The sequence below is a fragment of the Mauremys reevesii genome, linkage group 2, assembly GCF_016161935.1.
Source record: "Mauremys reevesii isolate NIE-2019 linkage group 2, ASM1616193v1, whole genome shotgun sequence".
Lineage (NCBI taxonomy): Eukaryota > Metazoa > Chordata > Testudines > Geoemydidae > Mauremys > Mauremys reevesii.
Window position 1 is genome coordinate 94,001,636 of NC_052624.1, and position 9,667 is coordinate 94,011,302.

General features: G+C 38.6%; 1 protein-coding gene across 2 annotated transcripts in view; it reads right to left on the reverse strand.

The window, feature by feature from the left end:
* Positions 1-7,765, reverse strand: part of GLI3 (GLI family zinc finger 3) — a 256,152-nt gene extending 248,387 nt beyond the window's left edge. For both annotated transcript variants that reach the window (XM_039526928.1, XM_039526927.1), the window contains exon 1: positions 7,740-7,765. The gene's annotated coding sequence lies outside the window, so the exon portion shown is untranslated. The remainder of the gene's footprint in view (positions 1-7,739) is intronic.
* Positions 7,766-9,667: the final 1,902 nt, after the last annotated feature.

The following is a 9,667-nucleotide window of genomic DNA, read 5'->3' on the forward strand; positions in this document are numbered from 1 at the left end:
GCACTATTTATTTTTAAATAGAGTATGAATCCATAAATGTTATTTATAAACACAGAAATAAATTTCTTTTTTCCAGTCTCTACTTTAGTAAGTTTTTTTTTTTTACAGGGTGACATACTAGCTATTAACAACATACTTGTTCATTTAAAACTGTGATATCGCCTGAAGGGTCAGAATAATCTGTGCTATTGCCTAATGTATTATAATCCTATGTCCTTATGTTTAAAACTCTTAAACAGAAAAACAATCTTAGGCAGAGTAGTTTTAGTCTTAAAAGAATTAGCACAGAAAAAAATCTCAGTTCTTGATGTTTATACAGTAGGTTTCATTAAAATAATTGGCTATGTTTTACATTTCTCTTCTAAATCTATGCTTAGTTTTTGCCTATGCCCTTTATGAACCAAACTAATAAATCTAAAATCATAAGAAACACTTAAATATCAGCAATGTAATTTCCTTCTGTAAAGCAGGGGTTCTATAAAATCTGATCTTGGTCACTCATAATGTGGATCTGAAAGGATGAGAATATGCCACAGAGAAAGACAATCAGCAACTCTTGCTGTGTTGATAACAAGCCCTATGACTTCCTCTGCTGATACTGTTATTAGCACTGCAAACACTTGTGGTGAGGATATGGTGTGGTTTTTCACTCTTCTCTTGCCCTTTCTCCAGAACAGGATGGTAAAACAAATTACAAACACCTGTAATGGATGTGCTCTGTGTCATGGTATATTTAGTTCATCAAACAAAAGGTCACTGCAACTACAACTACCACAGAAAAATGCAGAGATATTCTTATTAGAGCACTAGCGCTACATGTGAATTCCAGTAGCATATCATTTTCTTCAGACTTATTGTTTTTGATCATCAAACCCAATAAATGAAGTTTCCTTAGACTCCAAACTAGATCTATATATCAATGTCAATCTATACAGCAACTAAGCTCAATGAAGAATATATTTAACATACATCGGCCCAGACGATACATACATAATGCAACTATTGCTTAGGATGCATCTTCTGTTTCCAACTTAAGGATATACAAATCACAGAAGAAAAGCCTGTATGCCACATTTTACAATTAGCATTTTTAAACACAATAAAAGAACTCAAGCAAAATGATTTTGGAAGTCCAATATTCTAATCACCAATTTCCAATTCCTGCAATTCTGTTTATCTACTCAACATACGTTAATGTTAAGGATGACTTGATCCAGAAAGCAGGATTTCACATACTTACCCAACACAGATGTTTTAACCTTACCAGTAAAGAGCTAGGAAAGCTACAGGCATCCAAGAAGAATTTAAAGTGTAAAATGTAGTTTATAAAACTTTATCTTCAGCTTTTAAACTTTATTTTAGGTTTTACACCTGTCTCATTGTAGCAGTAAAACAGTATCAGGATTCCTTGCAGTTTCTGCAACCTCACAAAACTGTAACAGGACAAATCTACATTGCTGCAATATAAATTACCTTCCAGTCCACTTAGGCTGTACACACAATATAATCACAGAATTCTACTGCTGTCTTATTTTCCAAGAAAAACCATCCATAGAGATTCATGGTTCAAAGTGCCAAGCCACACCACACCAAGCCACATGTCCTATTAGTTAAGATCTTTAGTGCTAGAATTTCATTTTAATATACACAGTTCAGAACAGCAGACATTCTACTGAAGTGACATTGGCTCAATCTATGTTTCTGACTATTTAGTTTCAGGTATTCATACATCTTATTTAATGAAGGCTTCATTCTTTAGGCAGCTGGATGAGGTATTTTTACACCCAGTTGATTTTCCTGACATTACCAGATTTGTACATAAGAGGACAAATGAAATAGAAAACATGGTTCTAGACCAAAAACATCCAAATATACTTTGTTCTAATTCATCACAAGGGTAATTTGATCCTTCAGTCCTAATCCAAATAACAGGTACTCAACCTAAAAAAGATGTAAGTATTTTGGACTCAGTAAAGATAAGAGGCCGTGCGGGGGGAGGGAGGGAACCAATCGATGTTAACAAAACCAAAATAACTACAACTATAGTGGAAATTTCAAATACTATAATCATGAAATAAAATCTGATAATGTGTTCTGAACATAATCTGTGCTGATACTCAGGAAGTGTGTAGTCAAGAATAACAAGGTGTACTCTATCCCAATTAATTAGTTTATTTTAAAAGTATAAACAAACTATTAGGCAACAGTAAAATCAATTGATTAGGTTTTAGATTTTTTTTTTAAAGAGACACAGCAGCTCTTCAGATCAAAACCAATTTAATGTACTTTCAGTTTAATGCAGGTACAATTTATACACTGCATGCCACAACAAAACCACAGTATGATGCCAACACAGTCTTCAAGAAAGTTTTCCCCTAAATCTCTGCAGAAAGCAGCCTTAAAAGAAAGCAGGGATTAGAGTGAGCTAGAAGGTAGGGAGGGGACTTACCTCAAACCTAGCCAAGTGGAAATCAGAGCAGTAATTCTACAAATCGGCAGAGTACACTTTTAGAGCTATAATGGTGTGAAGAAGTGCTGGGCAGCATTGCCTGAAGGCAGCACTAATACACTGATGACTAATGACGGAGCCACGCAGACAATGAATTTGGGGGTTGAAAACCAACAGAAACCGTGCAGTACCTTGACAAATGGGCTTTCACAATTTCATTCACTGAATAACCTTTAAACACAAAATTGGCTCAAGTTGTCTTGGGAATAACATTACATGACACATGTTGTTGGACAATGATATAAGTATTTTCCTTTTTAATTAAGACTATTACACCAAATACATAAACATGATTATACGGAATGAAATATAGATGTTAACTATTTACCAGCTAGAGGAGAAGTTAGGACACAAAATGTAAAGTACTTTCCTGAGGCCCAGCAGTCCCCAATATCAAACTACATAAATGTCTGCAATTCACCCTTTGCAGAAAATATGTACTTTTTGTTAAAATTTTGCTGGAACGAGGTGAGGAAACACCTCTTAAAGATGCATTATAGGAGCCTATCAATCAGTAACAAGATGCTCAAAAATGATGTAGTAAAAGATACACTTGGAATTACAACTGAAAAAGTCTAATTTTAAAGACACTATTCAAAGTCAAGCCATCATAAAACAAATCAAGCTCCATGTATGCTTTGCAGCCTTGGGTAATCATAAACACATTAAAACAACAGTATCACTCTTTAAAGGGGCTTTTTTTCAGTGTAACTTGACTTTCAATCTGAAAACAACAATTTTGGCTATTTTTACAGACAGAATGAAATATCTAAAGTGTCTCTAAATTAACAAGTACCACTTACTCCAGACAGCATTGCCTTTAGCAGCTCCTAAAAACTTCAGAAAAGGATCTTTAAACAGGAAGCTTAGTGAGCTCATAAAACTGTTGTTGGAGCCAGGAACACATAGCATATTTAATCTGCAAACTGTGAGAGTCTACAATGATTTCAGCAAGATCTGAGGCATGCCCTCAAGGTTTGCTGGGATCTGGGATTAGGGAGTTGATAAGAACCTCTACTGCCCATGGACATGTTTTTCTTCTGCAGTTAAACACAAATGCATAGAGACGTTTGACTGCTGCTTGGCGTTACTGCTCAAGTTATATAAAAGCTTTGCAGCTCCTTTTGCTGTCAATATATCAAAGTTAAAAAAAAATCATCAAAGTGTGAAATTTCATTTAAAGTCTGTGCCAGTCTACAACTCTATTTCAGAGACCTATCAAATAAAAGTAAAGATGAAAAATACACTGAAAGTACTTGAAAAGTTTTCAGCAGCCATGCCCTATTTTTGTTTATTCTGTCTCATTTTATTTGATTTTAATTTATAACAAATCAATGCACAAATAAAAATGACAAAATCTAAGGCAGTGGCGGGGGGTGGGTAGGGTGTCTATAAAACCTGTAGTTGAAAGGCAATTTAAAGTCATGATTAGAGCTGAACCTTTTGTTGAATAAAAAGCTTCCTCTATAGCCATTTTAGCATTTTAATGACCTAGCTGCAAGTTGGCAGAAAATTTCTTGACTCTTCCAAAACAATCAGAATGACTACAAAATATGAGTGCTAGCAAAACTAAAGCCTTCTTCAAAGTATTCTTTAGCTAGGGATTTACAACAATTGCATAAAGAAGAAAAGTCTGACTTTTAAGATAATCTACTATAGTCTAAAAGCATTAACATTCCATTACTAAGGTTTTCCTAAGGATTTCATGACTCATTGATTCACTTTTCCTTCAAGTCTTCTTTTTCTTAATACATTACAGTCTCCATATAGTTAAGTGCATGCAACCTTGATCATTAAACTGCTTCCTTTCATAATTCCCTCCTCCTCCGCTCAATGGATCTTACTTTAATAAGCATCAGATACCTTATTTACTGGGCAAAGATGACTAACTTTTCAAGAGCACTTTGCAACCAAACAGATTTCACTTCTTAGTTGAATTCAAAGAGTCAGGATCAAACCAGCTGCTGGGTGCAGGGGGAAGTAGTTTTACCAAAAATAAGAGAGAAAGTGTAATTCAAACTTTCCAAAGTTAGCATACAATGGATAACCAAAAAGCAATTTAATTAAGTAACTTACAAAAGGAAATACATTCTACTAATATTTTAATGGAGGATTTATATTTTAGTTTATATACCAGCTAACCCAAAATAAAAATAATTAAGAAATTAAACATGGAATGTTTAGAACACAGCTACAAAATACCTCATTTTCATTTCAAAATATACCTTCAGGTATGAACTTTACATGCACTGCTAAATGTTGTGTTGGCTAATGCATACATTTTAAGCACAAAACAGGAGTCAACTCATTAAGGAAAATACAGGTAATTCTTTGTTTTGTGCTACTTGGGCAGGAAAATGCTTTGGAAAACAGAATGCCATACTGAAAGCCATGTGCAAGAAATGCACAGATTTACTTCCTTTACTGCTTGGTTTTGTTGTTCTTTTTTTAAGAACTATATACACTAAAACAGTGCCTTTTCCCCACACATTAGATTTCTCAACCACACGATCTTTAGCGTAAAAGAAATGATCTTCTGCTTGTCTCACAGATAATGTTATTTAATGTTTGCTTAAAATCTGAGTGTAGACTAGCCAACTAAATGTATTATGTACTAGCTTGTTAAACCCAAAATTTCATTATATAAACCAATTCTGAGGATACGTCATACAGTTTACATTGTTAAATTCATTCACCATTACTTTTAATATAATCCCTCAACTGAAATCCTGTGGTATATTCAGAACTATTTTTACATTTTAATGTTACTCTTCTTTGAAAACATAGCATTTTTCTCCCTTCAAAATAATCTTGACATATGTAATTAAGAAACTGTCAGATCATTATTAATTTTTAATAAAGGACCTAAATGAAATAATTATAGGAATCAATCAGTGAGGTACGTTTCAAAATTACAATGCAATTGCACAAATATTCAAAATACTTAAGGCCTGTTCTTGTGGATTTCAGTTCATAATCTCCCAAAATACCAAACCATAAAGAGTTGTATAACACAAAGAAATTTAGTGATTTCTGAGTATTAAAGAGACTTAAATGGTTCCCATATAGATACATACATCAGGCATGTAGAGACACACAGTGAGAGACTCTGGCACCCTTTTTAAAAGATTTGTTAATTTAATTAGCCACATATTTCAAAGGCTTTGAACCATTTTTATATTGGAGTTCTTCTGTGATCCAGAAGTTAAATAATCATGATGAAACTTCAAAATAAAAATATGCTTTATTAACCCTTGAAAATAAAGTGTGGTATGTGGTATGCACTGCTAGCTAGCACTCCTCTGGTCAATTGGACTTTAAACATTATATACCAAGTGGACAACCATCCATACCTTTGACTAAAAAGGCTCTTTTACTTAGAGATCCATACAGTCCATCATGTCAAACAGAAGTGGCAGCTGGAAAATGTGGAACAGCTGGCAAAGAGCTGAGAGAAAATGTTTTACATAAATATATCTACATATAAACTGGCAGAAGGCCACAAACACTGTACCCAAAGGAGTGGCTCAAAACTATACACCAGAGGGCTAAAAAAAATGGAGGGGCAGTGTGGAGGGGATTCCTGTTACCTTTTCTTTTCTCGTGGTGCCAGGACTTGGAAGTTGCACATTTAGAGAGAGAGAGAGAGAGAGAGAGAGAGAGAGAGAGTGTGTGTGTGTGTGTGTGTGTGTTTATATCAACTAGGTTGGAAGAAGAGCAACTGTGCAAACAACCTACTTTTACAGGCTAATTAAAACAACCGCATATCCACTTTCCTAAAATGCTTTAAAGTTATTTGATGTAAGAACATTCAAAGGTCCTAATACAGATTGGTTTGTAGCAAATCATATGCGTTCTCCTTCTTCTCTATTCCCCACCCTCCAAAAAAGCCGAGAAAGTAACTTTCGGGAGTGATTCATACTCAATCCCTCCCCGCTGCAATATTTTTCTCCATACATTGCGAGGGGAGAAGTTGTAGAGGGTGTATAGATCCCAGCAGTTTGGTGTATGCAGCTTTCCAAGTTCCAAAGGCAGCACTCACAACAACAAAATCATAAAGAGAAGGCACAACTTTCACTTTTCCTCTGTTATGAACAAGACGCCTTCCCCCATCCCACTCCCAAACCGTTCCCCTGTAACTCCTACAGATTAATCAAAACAGAGTAATAGGAAACGAATCTCCGTCTCCTCTTCTCTCCCCAAAACTAACACACACATCTGAGTCCGTCCACCTATCCAGACAGGACACGGTGTTTGCTACAGCAACAAAGTTTCAGCCAAAGAAACTGGCATGAAAATAACAAGCAGTTTCTTTGGGGGAAAAGCAGCTGCTGCATGCAAATCTGTAGTTCAACTGTGAGACATTAAGCCTCAAAATCCTTTCGGAGTGCAGTAGGGCAGGCGGAGAGAGAGCGAGAGAAGAGAGAGAAAATACTTACATATTATTGTATACTTTGGGGGGGTGTTGGCTTTAAGTTAAGGACAGTTTGACAGCCATTTTTTGGTTAGATCTCGGATAGTTTCCCGCTCCCCACTCTTCCAAGTTAAAGAGAGAGAGACAGAGAGAGAGAGCGCGCTCGGAAATGAAAATGAAGTGCCCAAAATCTCTGGCTTCTTGCAACCATTGTGCAGAGTCCATTAAACAAAGAAGAACTTCTTGCAAAACTCAGTACACGTACCTGCTGCTGCTGCTGCTTCTGTCAAGCCCCCCAAACTTCCCATAGAAAAGGTAGGGCTGCTGTATCTCACACGCACAGTGCATGCAGTGGGGATCTCTCTCCCTCCCTCCCCTTTTGCAGAGCTTAACAGGACCGACCCCAAAGGATGAAAGCGGGCATTTTGCTTCTGTTTGGGCGGGGGGGGATGGATTGAGAGAGAAGAGGCCGGGCGGTGTGTGTGTATTGGTTGTTGTTTTATTCCTGCCCTCCTCCCGCAAAGAGAGAGAGAGGGGGAAAGAGAGAAGCCCTCTCCGTTTGTGTGCGCGCGGATCCGACATCAGTTTCAGTGATCTTGTAATCTGATCCCTCTGACTCACCCGCACTGACTGACATTTCTGATTTGGTTCAACAAAGGGGGGGGGGGGAGAAATCTACCAGACTGTATAAAAAAACTTGCATCGGAAGGGTCCCCCCTCCCCTCTAACTAACCCATATACATTGCATTGTAACCCCCCCTTTTTTTTTAAGTCCACCAAAGGAGGGAAATAAAAACACACTGATCCGATACTCACGTGTTGGAAAAGTTGTCCCTTTCGCCTTCCTCTCTCTCTCTCCTTTCCTCCTCCTCCTAGTCCAAGTTTTACAGATGTTGCAGGACTCCTCTCCACCACCAGCCCCTCCTCCCCTTCTCTGTTTCAATACTCCACTCTTAGTCCAGAGGAGGGGAAAAGAGCTTCAGGGAAGGGCACATGGCTGGTTCAACCCCCCTGCAGTGCGGGTAGAGAGGGGCACTAAACTTTCTGGAGTGAGGAAAGATCTTCCCCCTCCCTTACTTTTGTCTGACTCCCTTCTTTGGATTTGCCCGGTGGAAGTGCTAGAAACGCGAGGGTCACCCGCTCCCCTCCTCCTGTACACTGGGGAATGTAGGAATATTTCGGTGAGGAGGAGGGAAGTCGGACCGAAGTCAGAAGAGAAGGCGTGTGGGAGGGGGTGTGCCCCTGGGTGCTGTTCAGTGCCTGAGAGTGAGAGAGAATGAGGAGCTGGGACCAGCAGAAACACGCGCTCTCAATCTGATGTTCCCCTCTTCCCCCCACTTCTCCTCTCTTTTCCTTCTCCCCTTCCCACCCCCAGCTTCAGCTCAGACACCAGGAGGCCACGCCCATAGCTGGGAGGGATGGGGTGGGGGAATATGTTGCCTTCACCCTCCCCTTCCTTCCCTCTAGCATCAGTTTCTCTGTCTTTTCATCTTCCTCTCTTCCTTCTGTCCTGCTCTCTGCTTCCCTTCCCATCCTCAGTCTCTGCCCAGCTCTCAATCAGGGACAGAAGAAAGTCACACTTGTTCTCCTTTCCTGCTCCTCCTTTTTTATCCAGCCCTCACACTCTGGTTCATTTTATCCTCTGTTTCTCTCCCACTATCTTCAAACTTTCTCAGTACCACCAGCCCCCAGCATTCAAAAATCATGAGTCAAGCCCCATAAAAGCATGAGGTTTTTTAAAAACAATATATTTGAGGTGTTCTATTTATTTACCTTCTGGTTTTTGCCCCCTCAGGGTTCACATTCTCAGGCTCAGCACTTCACCCACATGGGCTGGAAACTTACTTTTTCAATTAAAGCTCAGAGTCTCATGAAATCACATGACTCCAGGACCTGGGGCTGTAAGAAAAAAAAACAAGGATCAGAAGAATTGGAAATATTATTATACTGCCTTCCTTCTCCAGTATTGAGCCTCTTCTCCCTTTAAAAACCTGCCTTTGAATTTTTTATCCTTCTTTTCTTTAGCTTTTCTCCCCCAGACTATGACTACAATGGTAAACCTTTAACATGGAGAATTACTTCTGCATTCTGTCAAAATTCCCATTGTTTTGCTCTCTAGCCCCCATTCTTGCCCCTAGGGTTCTACAGGCATTAACAACTCACCCTGAGGCTCTTTTTTTAGGTTCCACAGGTACTTGGAACTCCGCTGAGGGTGTCAGTTATGGTGCCAAAAGAATTCAAGATTGTCCCTTCTCACGTTTCAGCCATTGAAGAATCAAAATACCATGCCAAGGCCAGCTCTTGTGTTATTTTGGCTCCATACATGGGTCTCTTTGGCACAAAAATAGCCTTAGAAGAGCTAATATAAATGAACACAGTCACACCCACCCACCCATATCACATCATTCTCCAGTCAGATCAAAGATTCAGAAAGGAGTGGGTATATGCATTAAAGTACATTCCAATATATACCTAATCATGTCAATCATGATGTATACCCAATGGTGTAGCCGAATACCAAACCTTTGATATGCACCTTTTTGTCATGATCTGATTACCAGGGGAGCCAAGCTCTTGACTTAGACCCTGATTCAGCAAGTTGCTTAAGCACATACCAAACTTTAAGCACCCACGTACTCCCACTGAAGTCAATGTTAGTTAAAGTTAGGCATATGCTTAAGTACCGGTACCTTCCTGAATTGGGAATTTAAAGGAGAGCAAGATCAGGCTTTAATGCTATGGCC